We start from the raw sequence: 19,838 nt of genomic DNA, 5'->3' as shown, positions 1-19,838 counted from the left end.
TAACATTATAAATCATCAAATACATTTATAACATTATAAATAATCAAATACATTTATAACATTATAAATCATCAAATACATTTATAACATAAATCATCAAATACATTTATAACATTATAAATCATCAAATACATTTATAACATTATAAATCATCAAATACATTTATAACATTATAAATCATCAACTACATTTATAACATTATAAATCATCAAATACATTTATAACATTATAAATAATCAAATACATTTATAACATTATAAATAATCAAATACATTTATAACATTATAAATCATCAAATACATTTATAACATTATAAATCATCAAATACATTTATAACATTATAAATAATCAAATACATTTATAACATTATAAATAATCAAATACATTTATAACATTATAAATAATCAAATACATTTATAACATTATAAATAATCAAATACATTTATAACATTATAAATCATCAAATACATTTATAACATTATAAATCATCAGATACATTTATAACATTATAAATAATCAAATACATTTATAACATTATAAATAATCAAATACATTTATAACATTATAAATAATCAAATATATTTATAACATTATAAATCATCAAATACATTTATAACATTATAAATCATCAAATACATTTATAACATTATAAATCATCAAATACATTTATAACATTATAAATAATCAAATACATTTATAACAATATAAATAATAAATACATTTATAACATTATAAATAATCAAATACATTTATAACATAAATCATCAAATACATTTATAACATTATAAATCATCAAATACATTTATAACATTATAAATCATCAAATACATTTATAACATTATAAATCATCAAATACATTCATAACATTATAAATCATCAAATATATTTATAACATAAATAATCAAATACATTTATAACATTATAAATCATCAAATACATTTATAACATTATAAATCATCAAATACATTTATAACATTATAAATCATCAAATACATTTATAACATTATAAATCATCAACTACATTTATAACATTATAAATCATCAAATACATTTATAACATTATAAATAATCAAATACATTTATAACATTATAAATAATCAAATACATTTATAACATTATAAATAATCAAATACATTTATAACAATATAAATAATAAATACATTTATAACATTATAAATAATCAAATACATTTATAACATTATAAATAATCAAATACATTTATAACATAAATCATCAAATACATTTATAACATTATAAATAATCAAATACATTTATAACATTATAAATTATCAAATACATTTATAACATTATAAATCATCAAATACATTCATAACATTATAAATCATCAAATATATTTATAACATAAATAATCAAATACATTTATAACATTATAAATCATCAAATACATTTATAACATAAATCATCAAATACATTTATAACATTATAAATCATCAAATACATTTATAACATTATAAATCATCAAATACATTTATAACATTATAAATCATCAAATACATTTATAACATTATAAATCATCAAATACATTTATAACATTATAAATAATCAAATACATTTATAACATTATAAATAATCAAATACATTTATAACATTATAAATAATCAAATACATTTATAACATAAATCATCAAATACATTTATAACATTATAAATCATCAAATACATTTATAACATTATAAATCATCAAATACATTTATAACATTATAAATCATCAACTACATTTATAACATTATAAATCATCAAATACATTTATAACATTATAAATAATCAAATACATTTATAACATTATAAATCATCAAATACATTTATAACATTATAAATCATCAAATACATTTATAACATTATAAATCATCAAATACATTTATAACATTATAAATCATCAACTACATTTATAACATTATAAATCATCAACTACATTTATAACATTATAAATCATCAAATACATTTATAACATTATAAATAATCAAATACATTTATAACATTATAAATAATCAAATACATTTATAACATTATAAATAATCAAATACATTTATAACATTATAAATAATCAAATACATTTATAACATTATAAATCATCAAATACATTTATAACATTATAAATCATCAAATACATTTATAACATTATAAATCATCAAATACATTTATAACATTATAAATAATCTAATACATTTATAACATTATAAATCATCAAATACATTTATAACATTATAAATAATCAAATACATTTATAACATTATAAATAATCAAATACATTTATAACATTATAAATCATCAAATACATTTATAACATTATAAATCATCAAATACATTTATAACATTATAAATAATCTAATACATTTATAACATTATAAATCATCAAATACATTTATAACATTATAAATCATCAAATACATTTATAACATTATAAATAATCAAATACATTTATAACATTATAAATAATCAAATACATTTATAACATTATAAATAATCTAATACATTTATAACATTATAAATAATCAAATACATTTATAACATTATAAATCATCAAATACATTTATAACATTATAAATCATCAAATACATTTATAACATTATAAATAATCAAATACATTTATAACATTATAAATCATCAAATACATTTATAACATAAATCATCAAATACATTTATAACATTATAAATAATCCAATACATTTATAACATTATAAATCATCAAATACATTTATAACATTATAAATAATCAAATACATTTATAACATTATAAATCATCAAATATATTTATAACATAAATCATCAAATACATTTATAACATTATAAATAATCAAATACATTTATAACATTATAAATCATCAAATACATTTATAACATTATAAATAATCAAATACATTTATAACATTATAAATCATCAAATACATTTATAACATAAATCATCAAATACATTTATAACATTATAAATAATCAAATACATTTATAACATTATAAATAATCAAATACATTTATAACATTATAAATCATCAAATACATTTATAACATTATAAATAATCAAATACATTTATAACATTATAAATCATCAAATACATTCATAACATAAATCATCAAATACATTTATAACATTATAAATCATCAAATACATTTATAACATTATAAATAATCAAATACATTTATAACATTATAAATCATCAAATACATTTATAACATTATATAAATAATCAAATACATTTATAACATTATAAATCATCAAATACATTTATAACATTATAAATCATCAACTACATTTATAACATTATAAATCATCAAATACATTTATAACATAAATCATCAAATACATTTATAACATTATAAATAATCAAATACATTTATAACATTATAAATAATCAAATACATTTATAACATTATAAATCATCAAATACATTTATAACATTATAAATAATCAAATACATTTATAACATTATAAATAATCAAATACATTTATAACATTATAAATAATCAAATACATTTATAACATTATAAATCATCAAATACATTTATAACATAAGTCATCAAATACATTTATAACATTATAAATCATCAAATACATTTATAACATTATAAATCATCAAATACATTTATAACATTATAAATCATCAAATACATTTATAACATTATAAATCATCAAATACATTTATAACATTATAAATCATCAAATACATTTATAACATTATAAATCATCAAATACATTTATAACATTATAAATAATCAAATACATTTATAACATTATAAATAATCAAATACATTTATAACATTATAAATCATCAAATACATTTATAACATAAATCATCAAATACATTTATAACATTATAAATCATCAAATACATTTATAACATTATAAATAATCAAATACATTTATAACATTATAAATCATCAAATACATTTATAACATTATAAATCATCAAATACATTTATAACATTATAAATCATCAGATACATTTATAACATTATAAATCATCAAATACATTTATAACATAAATCATCAAATACATTTATAACATTATAAATAATCAAATACATTTATAACATTATAAATAATCAAATACATTTATAACATTATAAATAATCAAATACATTTATAACATTATAAATCATCAAATACATTTATAACATTATAAATAATCAAATACATTTATAACATTATAAATAATAAATACATTTATAACATTAAATAATCAAATACATTTATAACATTATAAATAATAAAGATTGTTAGTAAATGTTAAACTGAGATCTGATGCTAAAGTTCTGTAACGTGATTCATCCTGCATTCATCATTTCCTGCTCACACTGATCTGCATGAGCACAATACAAGCTTTCACTGTATGATGCTTCATCCCAGCTGCCTCTGATTCTATTCAATCCAAATCTTATTTTACTCAAGATAAAAAATATTTTACTGAGATCATCTTTATCTTCAGGTTCTTCCTTCTTCACAGATTTCATCTGGAAACCTCCACACTGTTGGTCCTCTGGGGTGAGGTGTTCCTCAGAGGTGACGTGTTCCACAGGGATGAAAGATCCTTCACCTGAAATTCATCAATATGTGAAGAAGAAACTCAACAACTGGAGGAAACTGAAGGTTGTGGGTTTGGTTACCACAAATAAATACTACTTAGATTTAATCTAGACTGGAAGTATCAGCACTTCTCCACAGGACAGTACGGTACAGGTTCTAATCCCACTATCCACATTCTCTTATTATTTCTACTATACTAACCAAACTGTACTGTACTAACATGGCAAATTGCTCCACATTTACTTACAGAAGTAACTTCCATCTTCTTCCTCCTCCTTTTTTATTAGTTTCTCTTGGAATCCTTCATTTTGTAGATCTATGGGGGTGACGTGTCCCTCTTCTGCTGACTGCATTATTACAAGATCTGACAGGCAGACAGACAGACAGATAGACAAATGTAGTTTATTCCCTATTAATTAGAAATCCAGGAATACTCTTTTAGACTCTTTAACTGTTTATTTTTAATGCAGTGAGGCTGTAAACAAAGTGAAAATGTTGAAATTATTGTGGGACTGAGCAGCATCAGACAGAAAAGACTTCTAATAGAACTTTTTGGGTTGGTTTCACAGACAGGGATTAAGCCTAGTCCTAGACTACACAGCATTTTGAATGGAGATTCTCTATTTAAAGCAAAATGTAGTCCTGGACTATACGCCTTAATCCCTGTCTGGGAAACAACCCTTTGAGTTTGGTGGAAGTGGTTTAGTGGCCCAAAGTTAAATGATTAAGTCTGAGGTTTTTTACATCTAGTTTCTCATCCACTCCCAATAACAGTGCTGTACTAATACTTTTAACTTTTACTATAAACCTGTAAAATGTTAAATTTAAAATGTTAGATTTAATAATGAATAAACTCTGAATCCGTTACAATCAACTGATTAATCGGTTCAATGAATCGGTTCATCAGTACTGAATCATGTGTGATGCTAACAGTTAACGGAGCAGCTAATAGTTTGTGTGTTTAAATAAAACTGGAGTTAAAGCTCCTCAAATCCTCACAGTGATGTTTTATTATGAACTCTAGTTTTATTATGAATTAGAATGTGGTAATAATTAAATATAAGAGTTATAATTAAATACATATTTTACTTACAGATGAGGCTCTACAGTACAAACACAGCAGCTTCTTGTTCTTCTTATGATGGTTAATGGCGGATGGCAGAACAACTTAAGACGCAACAGCGCCACCAACTGGACTGGAGTTGAACAGCAGCTCAGCAGTAATAAACCTAACGAACCGATTCTATTAAACAACTCTTTGAAACGAAATAAAAGAACCGAGTCGCTCCTCTAGTATAAGGACAAATAATTAAGGAATAAACTTTAATAATGTTAAATCTGATTGGTTCATGGCGTGTATGTTTTAAAGCAGAAACAAACACAAGCACATCTCTGCACAAGAGATGATTTTTCTGAAACTAAATAAATAATCTAAACAAATGGAATTTGTTTGTAGATGTGATTCCAGTATACAGTATTTGTGTGTATGAGGAACGATATTACATTTTTCAGGATGTAATGAGTAAAGTAATCCCATTACAATTTTAGTTAAGTAATAAGTAATGAGTAATGGATTACTTTTTTGAGTAACTACCCCAACACTGCTCAGGTAGCTTTAGAGAGGACTACAGTCAGTCCTAGACGTTCTTCCAAGCAGTTTCTCTAATGTCATGTTTCGTTTTCCAACTCACACATCACTAGCACCACTAGATGGAGACGATGTCTGTACAACATGTTCAATTTCACTTTAAAAGTCAGTTGAATGTGTTTTACTGTAGTAAGAATGAAAGTTTGAGCTGATCTTTGTCTCATTGTGTAGCTTTGATGAAGAAAAAGCCGCTGGGTCAGTGTGTAACTGGAGGTTTGGAGTGAAGGTGGGTGTGTGTGGATAAAAGCTTCCAGCACCTGGTATTCCCAGGCGGTCTCCAATCCAAGTACTAACCAGGCCCGACCCTGCTAAGCTTCCGAGATCAGGGGTTCTCTCAGGGTGGTGTGGCCGTAAGCGAGAGATGCTGTAACCCAGCTAGCAAGATAGATCTGGGCCGATTCCGGCTCCGGTTCGGCAGTGTCGGCTGTCTGTCGGCTCGGCACCCCACATCTGGCCCGATTATGGCTGCATGTCGGCACTGTCGGCTGACTGAGACTCGGCTACATTGCGGCACCCCACATCTGGCCCGATTATGGCTGCATGTCGGCACTGTCGGCTGACTGAGACTCGGCTACATTGCGGCACCCCACATCTGCCACGAATATGGCTGCATGTCGGCACTGTCGGCTGACTGAGACTCGGCTACATTGCGGCACCCCACATCTGGCCCGATTATGGCTGCATGTCGGCACTGTCGGCTGACTGAGACTCGGCTACATTGCGGCACCCCACATCTGCCACGAATATGGCTGCATGTCGGCTGACTGAGACTCAAAGCAAATTTTTTTATCCAATATAATAGTTGTATATGTATGTGTAAAATTATTTTACAGTCGCTTGATAAGCTTGTGTGAATTGAACCAGATGTACATACTCTAAGCCATGATAACTGTTTATAACAATGAGAACTGGCAAGTGATTTTTAACTATTACCTTAATGTTAATACATGGGTGGTGTCAGATAGAATCAGTTCACTACTTCAATACGAAAGGTTCCCTGAACGCATGCGCGAGGAGGCTCGCGCGTTTAGTTCAGTTTAAATAAGAAAACCGTTATTTTTTACACTTATTCACTGAGGATTTCAAGGTAACGTTAACTGTTCCTCTTTAGGACTAAAGACTTACTAAAACATTATATTAAAAATACTGATATACTGTAGTAACAGAACAATATATATAATCAAATAATTTCGTATTTTTGATGATTAATAAATATATTATAGCTATGTTTTAACGTTAGCCAAAATGCTAGCTTGGCAGGTACGGTAAATTAACTATCTAGCCAGCTATACATCAATATGGCAGCAAAAGGCTATCAAACTTAATTTAAAACATGCATCTAAAGGAAACTTATATTATGAATACGATATAAACCATCAAACAATATAGCCAAGTTATATTACCTATATGTTACCTATACCTACAGCTGTATGGAGCTGGTGGTCCATCTTTTTTGAGTAAGGGGTTTGATGTATATAAAAGGTTGGTTACATTAGTTCCCTCTTCCTGGCAGTTGACAATATTATAAAAACTTTTAGTCATTGGCTGGCATAAATAACCCAGGAAACATGTTAACAAAGACAAAGCACATTATCATGCCTAAAGCACATATTTACAAGTCTTTATACATTTATTTGATTTAATGATTTAACTAATTAAGTGTTTATATTTCTGCAGTGACTTTTTGTGCACCCCTGAGTCCAGCTCACTCAGCCACCTTGTGTTATTTGTCCTACACTGATCTTGGTAAGATGTTTACAAAAGCTGCTTTTATCAACATACAGTTTGAAAGACATGTTTTAGGATCGATTAGGGATAATGTATGCAAGCACTGTACATAACACTGTAAAATATTATAATCAAAAAGCACATTATCATGTCTAAAGCACATATTTCCAAGTTTGCGCTTATGTTCTTCAGCCTACTAAAGGCACTGTTTCTTCTGCTCTAGCACTGTTCTGGAAACTGCTGTTCGTGATGCCACTCCTGCTGCCTGAGTGAATCAATAAACCATTTTAACCAGGTAAACATATTTAAACTACAGTTACTTTTTTTCTTATTCAACATTTCTTTTCCACCATTAAGTGGAACTGAAAAAATTGAATAAGATCCACATTGATCTGTGAAAAATTGTTTTTGTTTTCATTTCAGAATTACAGACCAGTGTCAGGAGGCAGGAGATCAGCAGTCAATTATGGCAGGACAAAACATTTTTATAATAAATAAAAATACTTGAAATAAAATATTGAAAAATGTGTTTTGGTGTACATTTGTTTTTTTCTGTTACTGTTTTAATTGTACTCTATTATTATTATTACTTATAATTATAATAAAGTATATATATATATATATATTTTACAGAGTATTTTCATAGCAATAAGAGGCAAGAACAGTTGTAGTAGTCCCAGTGACCATTAAATGTTACATATGGCTGGGGAAAGCCTTTTGAAAATCTACTGCAGGCCAGAACTGGGCCATATTTGGCCCGATAATGGCTGTTCTGGCTAGCAGGTGGTTAAGTGCTGGTATATTGCTGGCAGTCATGGCTGGGATCCGGGCAGCCGTATACGGGCCACAATCTAACCGTCATTCATTTTGACACCGGGCCAGATCCGGCTGCCGGATGTGGGCCGACACAAAAAGTTCCGGCATGCCGGATATGGCCCAGAACTGGGCCATACATTTTTTGCTAGCTGGGAAACAAGCTGCTTCTTATAGACGTCCGTCGTTCAGCCTTATAAATAAATAAATAAGTAATTAAAACCTTAACATTGTTTAGGTTAGTTCGTTAAATTTCAGGTGTTGTTTATGTACACAAATCTCAAAAGGAGGATTAATAGGATTAATTAAATGTATTTATTTATAAATAGTGTTCATGGTTTTACACTTTATGTTAATATTAATAATAATAATAATAATAATAATAAGTAATGTAAGAGCCATTTGCATTGATTTTATGGTTGTGCTTGGTTCGGCCAATAGGTGGCACAGTATGTATAAAAGGTGGTTCAAAGATGCTGGCAGAGGGAAAACGAGTAAAGAAGTCAAACTGTTTTTTGACCGTATGGTGAACGTAAGGAAGCATATGTACCGTTTTGAATATCGTGTGAGTAGCGCATGTACTGAATGGAAACGTATGTAGTATATGAAAAGTACCGTATGAGTTTGTACTTGGGATGTGGAAAAATAGACAATAAATGGATTGACATATCCAACGGTATAAACAACGTGGATTATCTGTGGAAACAAAGGAACGCGTCAAAATTGGTAGACCTACTCTTTTTCCTCACATGTAGTGCCCTAATGTAGAATCGTTTTTATTGGATGAAGAAGGTCACTACAAGTAATAATAAGTCAAAAGGAAAGATTTATGATGTTCAGGAAAATTCACGTTTTGTTAAACTCTCTTGAGTTTTGCTCAATAAAATGCCAATAAAACAGACACAGAGTTTCTTACATTTACACTGATTCTTATTTCACTGCAGATATATGCAAGCCGTAGCCTAGTGGTTAAGGCACAGGACTAGTAATCCAAAGGTTGCTGGTTCAGGCCCTACCACTGCTGGGTTGCTGCTGTTGGGCCCTTGAGCAAGGCCCTTAACCCTCAGTTGCTTAGATTGTATACTGTAATGTAAGTCGCTTTGGATAAAGGCGTCCGCTAAATGCTGTAAATGTAAGATATGAACTCAAGATATTTCATGTTTTATCTGGTCAACTGTTATGATTCAAGAATAAATAAAAGCTGATGCTGTAACCTTATAGTTCCCTAATACTTTTATTCTACACGGTCTACATTTCTTTTAGTCTTCTGCCATGTGCAGTGCAAGAATTCACTAAATTACACAGCAGTTCTCTTTTTATTTATTTATTAATTTTTTTATTTTATTTTTTATTTTTGCCATTTTCAAAAATGATTGTAAGCATTTATGAAGGCCATGCCACGTTCATTAGGTGAAATGAAGCCAGAATTGAAGATGGCAGAAGAACAGGATAATATTCTTATTCGCAGTGATTAAATTACTCAGGTTAGAAAGTTCTGATACACAGCACATGCTCACCTGACTCTCTCTCAACCATGCTGCCTTTAATCGTTAAGGGGTGTGTGGCCCATACAGGGATCGAACCCACGACCTTGGCGTTATTAGCACCACACTCTAACCAACTGAGCTAACCGGCCAGTTCAGCTGTTTGCTTTAGATCTTTGTACATAATTCTACACTAACTCCATTCAACCAGCTGCATGGCAGCACAACAACCATTTGAGATTCTGCACACTTTCAGTGAAGATCTGTAAAAATGAGCAGCTCCTAAACTGAATTTGGTTGTTATTGCACCAGAAATGCAGCAGTTTCATGTTATTTTAATGATCCAAGATCTCAGTCCTACTTCAGACATCACTGTCTAGTCATTTCTTATGTCTTAATACACATCTAAATGGTTTTGTGGGTTCTTATATGTGTGAACCATGTAAACTATATATTAAGTATATACAGTGGGGCCAAAAAGAATTTAGTCAGCCACTGATTGTGCAAGTTCTCCTACTTAGAAAGATGAGAGCGGTCTGTAATTTCCATCATAGGTACACTTCAACTATGAGAGACAAAATGAGAAAAAAAAATCCAGGAAATCACATTGTAGGATTTTTAAAGAATTTATTTGTAAATTATGGTGGAAAATAAGTATTTGGTCACCCACAAACAAGCAAGATTTCTGGCTCTCACAGACCTGTAACTTCTTCTTTAAGAAGCTCTTCTGTCCTCCACTCGTTACCTGTATTAATGGCACCTGTTGGACCTCGTTATCTGTATAAAAGACACCTGTCCTCAGCCTCAAACAGTCAGACTCCAAACTCAACCATGGCCAAGACCAAAGAGCTGTCGCAGGACACCAGGAAGAAAATTGTAGACCTGCACCAGGCTGGGAAGAGTGAATCTACAATAGGCAAGCAGGTTGGTGTGAATAAATCAACTGTGGGAGCAATTGTAAGAAAATGGAAGACATACAAGACCAATGATAATCTCCCTTGGGGTCAAGATCTCATCCCGTGGGGTCAAAATGATCATGAGAACGGTGAGCAAAAATCCCAGAACTACACGGAGGGACCTGATGAATTACCTGCAGAGAGCTGGGACCAAAGTACAAAGGCTACCATCAGTAACACACTACGCCGAGAGGGACTCAAATGAAGATGAAACCAAAATGGAACTTTTTGGTAAAAACTCAACTCGTCGTGTTTGGAGGCTGAGTTGCATCCCAACAACACCATACTTACTGTGAAGCATGGTGGTGGAAACATCATGCTTTGGGGCTGTTTTTCTGCAAAGGGGACAGGACGACTGATCCGTGTTAAGGGAAGAATGAACGGGGCCATGTATCGTGAGATTTTAAGCCAAAACCTCCTTCCATCAGTGAGAGCATTGAAGACGACTGATCCGTGTTAAGGGAAGAATGAACGGGGCCATGTATCGTGAGATTTTAAGCCATCAGTGAGAGCATTGAAGATGGAACGTGGCTGGGTCTTCCAGCATGACAATGATCCCAAACACACCGCTCGGGCAACGAAGGAGTGGCTCCGTAAAAAGCATTTCAAGGTCCTGGAGTGGCCTAGCCAGTCTCCAGACCTCAACCCCATAGAAAATTTGTGGAGGGAGTTGAAAGTCTGTGTTGCCCCAAAACATCACTGCTCTAGAGGAGATCTGCATGGAGGAATGGGCCAAAATACCAGCTACAGTGTGTGCAAACCTGGTGAAGACTTACAGGAAATGTTTGACCTCTGTCATTGCCAACAAAGGTTATGTTACAAAGTATTGAGTTGAACTTTTGTTATTGACCAAATACTTATTTTCCACCATAATTTACAAATAAATTCTTTAAAAATCCTACAATGTGATTTCCTGGATTATTTTTTTCTCATTTTGTCTCTCATAGTTGAAGTGTACCTATGATGAAAATTACAGACCTCTCTCATCTTTCTAAGTAGGAGAACCTGCACAATCAGTGGCTGACTAAATACTTTTTGGCTCCACTGTATATAAGTTCTTGACTGAGCTTAAAGCCGCCAACCAGTGACTAGAGCAGATACGACTCAGGTCCTGCACACAGTAAGTAGTGCTGAGGGAATCATATGAATGCTTATATGAACGGAAACATTGTATGTCGGTCTCCACTAGATACTAGAGGAAAGGACACGCCAGGTTTGCATGAGAAAACCTCAAGTTTTCGTTAATTCTGAATTAACTTATCCGGTTTAATCACTTAACCTGCTTTCTGGAATACCCCCTGCTCGTGATGTTAGTGAATTAAACCTACATCTCTCTGATGATCTGACCGATGAGCTGTCTGTTCTGGCTTTTTGCTTAAGCCTGGCTAGCTCAGTCGGTCACTCGAGCTTGAGACTCTCTTGAATCTTAGGGTAGTTGGTTCGAGCCCTACGTTGGGTGAGTATCTTCCTTTAACATCTACTGAAACGCCCGCCCGCCACGCGGGAAATGCAATCTCTAGTTATTATTATTATTTCATTTTTGTAATATATAAAAATTAGAGAGCACTGTGTAAATATTGGACAGAACACATGATGGGTTATTTTAACTTGTTGGGTTGTGCAGTTTAACCATTGTGCTGAGTTGTGAGGTTCTTTTTTTACCATGGATCAACTATGTAACTTTACTGCAGCTTGTATTTAAATGAAAGGTTTACATTGCTGTGTTCAGGATTTCCACTTTAGTGATATTTAATGTTAATAGCTTTTCGGATCTAAAAGATGCTGCTGCCTTTGACCTTTAAAACTGAGAAGTGATTTGTGAGATCATTAAAATAAGTGAAATGTTTATTTTGTACTTTGGTTTTTTATTATTTGTACAAACATTTGTTTTATGCAACTTTAAACCTGTAATAATAGATGAAAAATTTTAATGTGTCTTTATTTGCTTTAACTAAGCTACAGTTTTTAACAGGGACAAAAATGACAGTTTATGTAGCAGGGCTGGACACGTAAATAAAATGTTATACTGTTTATTAGCATGAAGTAAACATTAGCAAGTCATGTGACTGGTGTGTACTGTCATGTAAAAGAGCTGCGCGTGTCTCTGTGGTGCAATCGGTTAGCGCGTTCGGCTGTTAACCGAAAGGTTGGTGGTTCGAGCCCACCCAGGGACGAGAGTCTTTTATTGCACAACCTGCCTGTTGATCAAACGGATATGAGACACAACAACAATGTGTAATCTTACAGAATAGTGGAAATAAGTAACTGAAAACATCCAGTAAACAACAGTCCTACAAGCACAAATATCCACCTGATAAGTCACTGGAGACCGGCTGTTCTGGTTTCTGTAGATGTTAAATGAAGATAGTCGCCCAACGTGGGGCTCGAACCCACGACCCTGAGATTAAGAGTCTCATGCTCAACCGACTGAGCTAGCCGGGCTTAAGCAGCAAGTCAGCTGCTTAAGCTCATCGGTCAGATCATCAGAGAGATGTAGGTTTAATTCACCAACATCACGACCAGATTAAGAACTAATTCACAGTTTACAAACAAACACAATTCAGAACAAGTAACAGAAACAGACACAGACTTACTGTCACTTTTAAACACAATTACTGATCCCGCTCCATTGTGCTTTACACCTCAGTGTATATTATCTGGAAACAGATGCTCTTCATATAGAAATATACTTTACATTTGCTTGATGGTAATAACTCTTAGTGAAATCTTAATGAACAATTAAAATATCAATTCAGGTTGTTTTTAGTTCAATTGAAAAAATATTAACATTAGCTCAACTTCCTAAAACCCAGAATCTACATGTATAAATCCTACATTCATTCCACAAAGTTCACAAACTACATGATTTAATGAGTGAAAACTTGATGTTTGGAGCCCCTCTGGTGTGCAGGCTGGTACTGTGTATCAGCACTACTTACTGTGTGCAGGACCTGAGTCGTATCTGCTCCAATCACTGGTTGGTGACATTAAGCTCAGTCAAGAACTTTAAGAAATATATAGTTTAGATGGTTCACACATATAAGAACCCATATAATATAATAGATGTGTATTAAGAAAGTCTGTTTCAGCTGTTGAATTAGGTCAGGATCTAAAGAGAGAATAGATGTACTGGCTGGTTAGCTCAGTTGGTTAGAGCGTGGTGCTAATAACGCCAAGGTCGCGGGTTCGATCCCCGTGCGGGCCACACCCACTATTGGACTTAAACTAACAAACAAGTGATCCTTCTCTAACTAGCAGGTCCTATTAACCTGGACTTCAAACGTTGTCTCTGACAGTGAGGTTTTTTTTACTGCCCCTCTCATTCAAGTCAGAAACATGCCATTATCTCAATTTACTAAACTTAATGACCCTTCTGTAAATGGTTTAATGTGCACACTGCTGTTACTGGCTTGTTTTTCTTTTCTACAATGTAAGTTCAGACCTTCAGGTTCATGTTATTTGAGATTTCTACATAGATTTCTTCCTCATGTACAGAAAGACGCAGTTCAGTTTGAGAAGCGCACAGCGTGAGAGCGAGTGAGTCTGCGCGTTCAAATGAATCAAACGAGTCAATTCCTTAATCCGGTTCTTTAAGTCAAACGACACTAATTTGATTGTACTCAGCAATGAGCAGTTGGAAGCTAAGGGAGTCGATTCTTTTTGATGAAGTCAACGTTTTATATGTTATACACAATACTTAAAAGAGTCGGATCACTATCGTTAGCTGTCATTTAAAAATACAAAAACAAACCATCTCATCTAACAAAATAGAATAAAATAATGTATAACAGTTTAATGATGCACCATACATACAGTGAAGCAAAAATAACATTCAAAGCTCAACAACATAAAAATACATCAAATCACCTAAATATTATCTACATAACACATACAGCAAAAACATGTGAACGTGGAAGCATGTGTGTGTGTTGTGTATGTGTGTGTGTGTGTGTGCATGCTTATGAATATTAATAGAATAGATACGTATAGATACATGAAGTGATGAAGACACATATTAACTCTTCGGCAATAGAGAGATACAGATGTGCTAGTGGAGATTTATTACTGCTGAGCTGCTGTTTAACTCCAGTCCAGTTGGTGACGCTGGTGCGTCTTAAGTTGTTCTGCCATCCGCCATTAACCATCATAAGAAGAACAAGAAGCTGCTGTGTTTGTACTGTAGAGCCTCATCTGTAAGTAAAATATGTATTTAATTATAACCCTTATATTTCATTATAACTACATTCTAATCCATAATAAAACTACAGTTCATAATAAAACATCACTGTGAGGATTTGAGGAGTTTTAACTCCACTTTCATTTAAACACACAAACTATTAGCCGCTAACTGTTAACATCACACATGATTCAGTACTGATGAACCGATTCATTTGAACCGATTTACCAAAATGAATCGATTGATTGGAACCGAGTTTCTTCATGATTAAATCTCACATTTTTATATAAACACGTGATATTTTTAAACTTTGTTTATACTGGAACTTTGTTTACAGGTGAACTTTGTTTATAGTTGAACTTTGTTTACAGTTGAACTTAGTTTACAGTTGAACTTTGTTTACAGTTGAACTTTGTTTATAGTTGAACTTTGTTTACAGTGGAACTTTGTTTATAGTGGAACTTTGTTTACAGGTGAACTTTGTTTACAGTTGAACTTTGTTTACAGGTGGTTTTGTAGACTTTTGTAGTCACAGTCAGCTGAAAAGTGTAAGCGAGCGTCTTTAATTGTGTACTTAATTATCACTGCGCCATCTACACTAAATGTTTTACTGTGTGTCTAAACCATGTATTACGGTACCTGGGGGGTATTCCAGAAAGCGGGTTTAACAAACTTCAAACTTAACCCTGAACTCCGAGTTGACTTATCTCACCGTGTCATAGCCGGAGTTTTCTGTTCCAGTAAAGCGGATCAGGGTTAGATTACTCAACTCTGAGTAGATTAAACCCGGCAGAAGTGCGTTCACGGTTAACTATAAACAGGCATTCTCAATGGAGTGGCGATAAATGGATTCATCATGGATGTGAATGAAAGAAAAAGTAGTGCGTCATATTTTACACCAATAGAAGTGTTTATTTTAATGTTTGCATGTGCAGATCATGAAAATGTTTTAAATGTAAAAGTAATACAGCATTGTCCGTAAAAAAAGATGTCGCAAATGGCAAAAAAAAAAGTTAAATGTGAGTTAATGCGTGAGTTTAAATTCAATAAAAAAACTTGTTGAAACAATTCAACATTTAGCAGAAGGATAGGGCAAAATGTTTAATATGTCAGTTTGTCACGATTTTACACGTTTTTTCCCTTTCATTTACTCAATCTAGGTGTAATCCAAGTGGAATCAGATGCACATAGCAGCAGATAAAAATAAAATACAAAAACTGCCTATGTTCAAGGCATGTTTATTACATGTAAATCATTAGTTTGTAGTGCATAAACTGTGGAATATTAAGAACTGCATTGGTACAGTCTGAACACTTTTTATTGCCATCTCTTCAGTGATTGGTGGAGTGGTTTTGAGCCTCCTGCAATTGTTAGTGATCTAAATGTCCCTAGATCCTGATGAGTATAAATAATGTTCTTTAATTAAAAAAAAAAAACACTGTTGAAGAACGATAAAGAAACCATCTCCGCTGCCTCAGAGTCATGGCTGGATTACTGACCGGGCCAGTGGGGCCAGCGCCCAGGGGCCCTTGAGGTCAGGGGGCCCCGGCCCAAAACATTTTGCGATGCCTATCAACATTTATGATACAATATATTTTTATTTCCGAGGGCCCTCCATTTTAAGGATCCTCTGACTATTAGGGACTTTGACCCCAGGGCCTCTTGGGGGCCCTAGCCATGCTTTTGGGCCCCTTATGAAAATGGATGAGGCGTTGTGGCACTGCTCTGACTTCGACTTCTGGCTATTAGGGGTCCTAGGAAAGAGGGGGGCATATTTTTAGAGGGCCCTGGTTATGAGAGCCCCTACCAGGGGGCCCTAGAGAAGAGCAGGGCATACCATTAGAGGGCCCTTGATCACGAGGGCCCCTGCTATGGGGCCCTTGACTTCCATAGAAGTCGTTTACCATGGCTCCTTGACTTTCTAGGGACCTACAAATTGCCAGGCAAGCTACCATATTTCATAACAGACATTTTGTTGCAAATATGCGATTCAGGCCCTTACTTAATGTTTCTGAATTTGTATTGTTTCAAAATTATTACGTTCAATTTCTCTTAAGCGCAGAGACACAAATTAATTTAGCAATTTTGCAATTATTTAAATTTAAGACAAGCAATTTCAAGCAGTTTGAATGCATACACACTTAACTGAGCTATTTGATGTTCTTTTAATGCCTGACAATATGTCCAACAGTGAGCTCACTTTAAAGGCTAACTCACTCGCTGCAGCATATCCTTCAGATCTGAACATGAGCCTGGCAGATGAATTGATACAATACAAATCATTCATAACAGAAAAAGAAAAATGTCCTAGTAAAATGCTCAAAACCATGATCAATTTGAATTTACAGTCAACCTTTCCAAATGTCTACATAGCACTTAGACTTTTTTTGACTGTGCCTATCACAAATTGTGAAGGGGAGAGTTCATTCTCCAAACTGGCTCGTATTAAGAATGAACTCAGGATTAGGATGCGCCAAAACCGCCTGAACTCACTGTCACTTCTGGCCATTGAATCAGATTTGGTCAGACAGCTTAATTTTGATGAATTAGTGGATGACTTTGCAAGAAAGAAGAGTAGAAAGAAACTTATATAAAATAGATTCTTATGTTAGGGTTAGTTATTGACAGGTTGTTTAATGTATTAATTTATTTATGTTTTTGGAGGGGGTGGGGCCCTGGGCAACTCTTTGCCCAGGGGCCTAGACTATCCTTAATCCGTCCTTGCTCAGAGTGGGATGATACTGGGAGGCCTACAGAGGAACAGGATATGTTGAACATAGAGCATGGCATTTCATTTGATCTACCATGATAATGTGTGTGACTGTCCTCTAACAGAATGTGATGGGCAGTTCCGATTCAAATGAGGGACCATCCACCTCCAAAGCTCAGCTTAGAACAGTAAAAATTTCTTACCAAATATCTGAAATATTTAGAACACATTAAGCTATGTTTGATCATAACATGCTATTTTTGTCTCTTTCTTTCAAGTTGGGTGTAAATAAAATGGACTATACAAGGTCTATCTGGGGAAACAAACTGCAAAGTGTGATCCTCAGGTGGAGCATATAAAACAGTCAAGGCTAAAAATTCAGTTGCTTGAATTTAAGATGGGTGTCGGTGCTACAGGTGTATAAATATAAATGTTCTCACTAAAGAATAAGGACAAGGAAATGAACTTGTTGCATTGTTTTATTTTCAGTGATTATGCACAGAGCTTGACCATTTGGCTTCAATGTTTGTAATGTGGGGAGCATCACATAGAATCTTGATGAAAGCATCTGCATAAGATGGAGAACAGTAGTATTAAATGTTACACTGTTTTATTTGACATTTATTCGTTTTTTAAGATAATGGTCACTACCTGTATGTGGAGGGATATTCTGTCTGCTGTTCAAATAATAAAAGACAACATTTTAATAAAATAAAATCCACATCTGTCAGCTACCCACCCACACACAACTGTAACATATACAGTGTATCACAAAAGTGAGTACACCCCTCACATTTCTGCAAATATTTCATTATATCTTTTCATGGGACAACACTATAGACATGAAACTTGGATATAACTTAGAGTAGTCAGTGTACAGCTTGTATAGCAGTGTAGATTTACTGTCTTCTGAAAATAACTCAACACACAGCCATTAATGTCTAAATAGCTGGCAACATAAGTGAGTACACCCCACAGTGAACATGTCCAAATTGTGCCCAAATGTGTCGTTGTCCCTCCCTGGTGTCATGTGTCAAGGTCCCAGGTGTAAATGGGGAGCAGGGCTGTTACATTTGGTGTTTTGGGTACAATTCTCTCATACTGGCCACTGGATATTCAACATGGCACCTCATGGCAAATAACTCTCTGAGGATGTGAGAAATAGAATTGTTGCTCTCCACAAAGATGGCCTGGGCTATAAGAAGATTGCTAACACCCTGAAACTGAGCTACAGCATGGTGGCCAAGGTCATACAGCGGTTTTCCAGGACAGGTTCCACTCGGAACAGGCTTCGCCAGGGTCGACCAAAGAAGTTGAGTCCACGTGTTCGGCGTCATATCCAGAGGTTGGCTTTAAAAAATAGACACATGAGTGCTGCCAGCATTGCTGCAGAGGTTGAAGACGTGGGAGGTCAGCCTGTCAGTGCTCAGACCATACGCCGCACACTGCATCAACTCGGTCTGCATGGTCGTCATCCCAGAAGGAAGCTGACGCACAAGAAAGCCAGCAAACAGTTTGCTGAAGACAAGCAGTCCAAGAACATGGATTACTGGAATGCCCTGTGGTCTGACGAGACCAAGATAAACTTGTTTGGCTCAGATGGTGTCCAGCATGTGTGGCGGCGCCCTGGTGAGAAGTACCAAGACAACTGTATCTTGCCTACAGTCAAGCATGGTGGTGGTAGCATCATGGTCTTGGGCTGCATGAGTTTTGCTGGCACTGGGGAGCTGCAGTTCATTGAGGGAAACATGAATTCCAACATGTACTGTGACATTCTGAAACA

General features: G+C 33.3%; 1 protein-coding gene, 1 long non-coding RNA gene and 3 other non-coding genes across 5 annotated transcripts in view; 3 read left to right on the top strand and 2 right to left on the bottom strand.

The window, feature by feature from the left end:
• The window catches only part of LOC134328782 (zinc finger protein 239-like), a 152,723-nt gene that overhangs the window by 4,699 nt on the left and 128,186 nt on the right, over positions 1 to 19,838 (bottom strand). The gene's annotated exons all lie outside the window — the stretch shown is intronic.
• Positions 7,186 to 8,444, top strand: LOC134329114 (uncharacterized). Its single transcript, XR_010014765.1, has 4 exons — positions 7,186 to 7,274; positions 7,865 to 7,933; positions 8,139 to 8,210; positions 8,339 to 8,444. It is a non-coding gene; the product is annotated as an uncharacterized LOC134329114 (long non-coding RNA).
• Positions 13,269 to 13,342, top strand: trnan-guu (transfer RNA asparagine (anticodon GUU)). Its single transcript has one exon. It is a non-coding gene; the product is annotated as a tRNA-Asn (tRNA).
• On the bottom strand, positions 13,538 to 13,610 carry trnak-cuu (transfer RNA lysine (anticodon CUU)). The gene has a single exon. It is a non-coding gene; the product is annotated as a tRNA-Lys (tRNA).
• trnai-aau (transfer RNA isoleucine (anticodon AAU)) lies at positions 14,300 to 14,373 on the top strand. The gene has a single exon. It is a non-coding gene; the product is annotated as a tRNA-Ile (tRNA).

The sequence above is a fragment of the Trichomycterus rosablanca genome, chromosome 15 (genome assembly GCF_030014385.1).
Source record: "Trichomycterus rosablanca isolate fTriRos1 chromosome 15, fTriRos1.hap1, whole genome shotgun sequence".
In the NCBI taxonomy this organism is placed as follows: Eukaryota; Metazoa; Chordata; class Actinopteri; order Siluriformes; family Trichomycteridae; genus Trichomycterus; species Trichomycterus rosablanca.
Note: the sequence above shows the minus strand (reverse complement) of the source record. Positions and strands in the feature narration are given on the sequence as shown.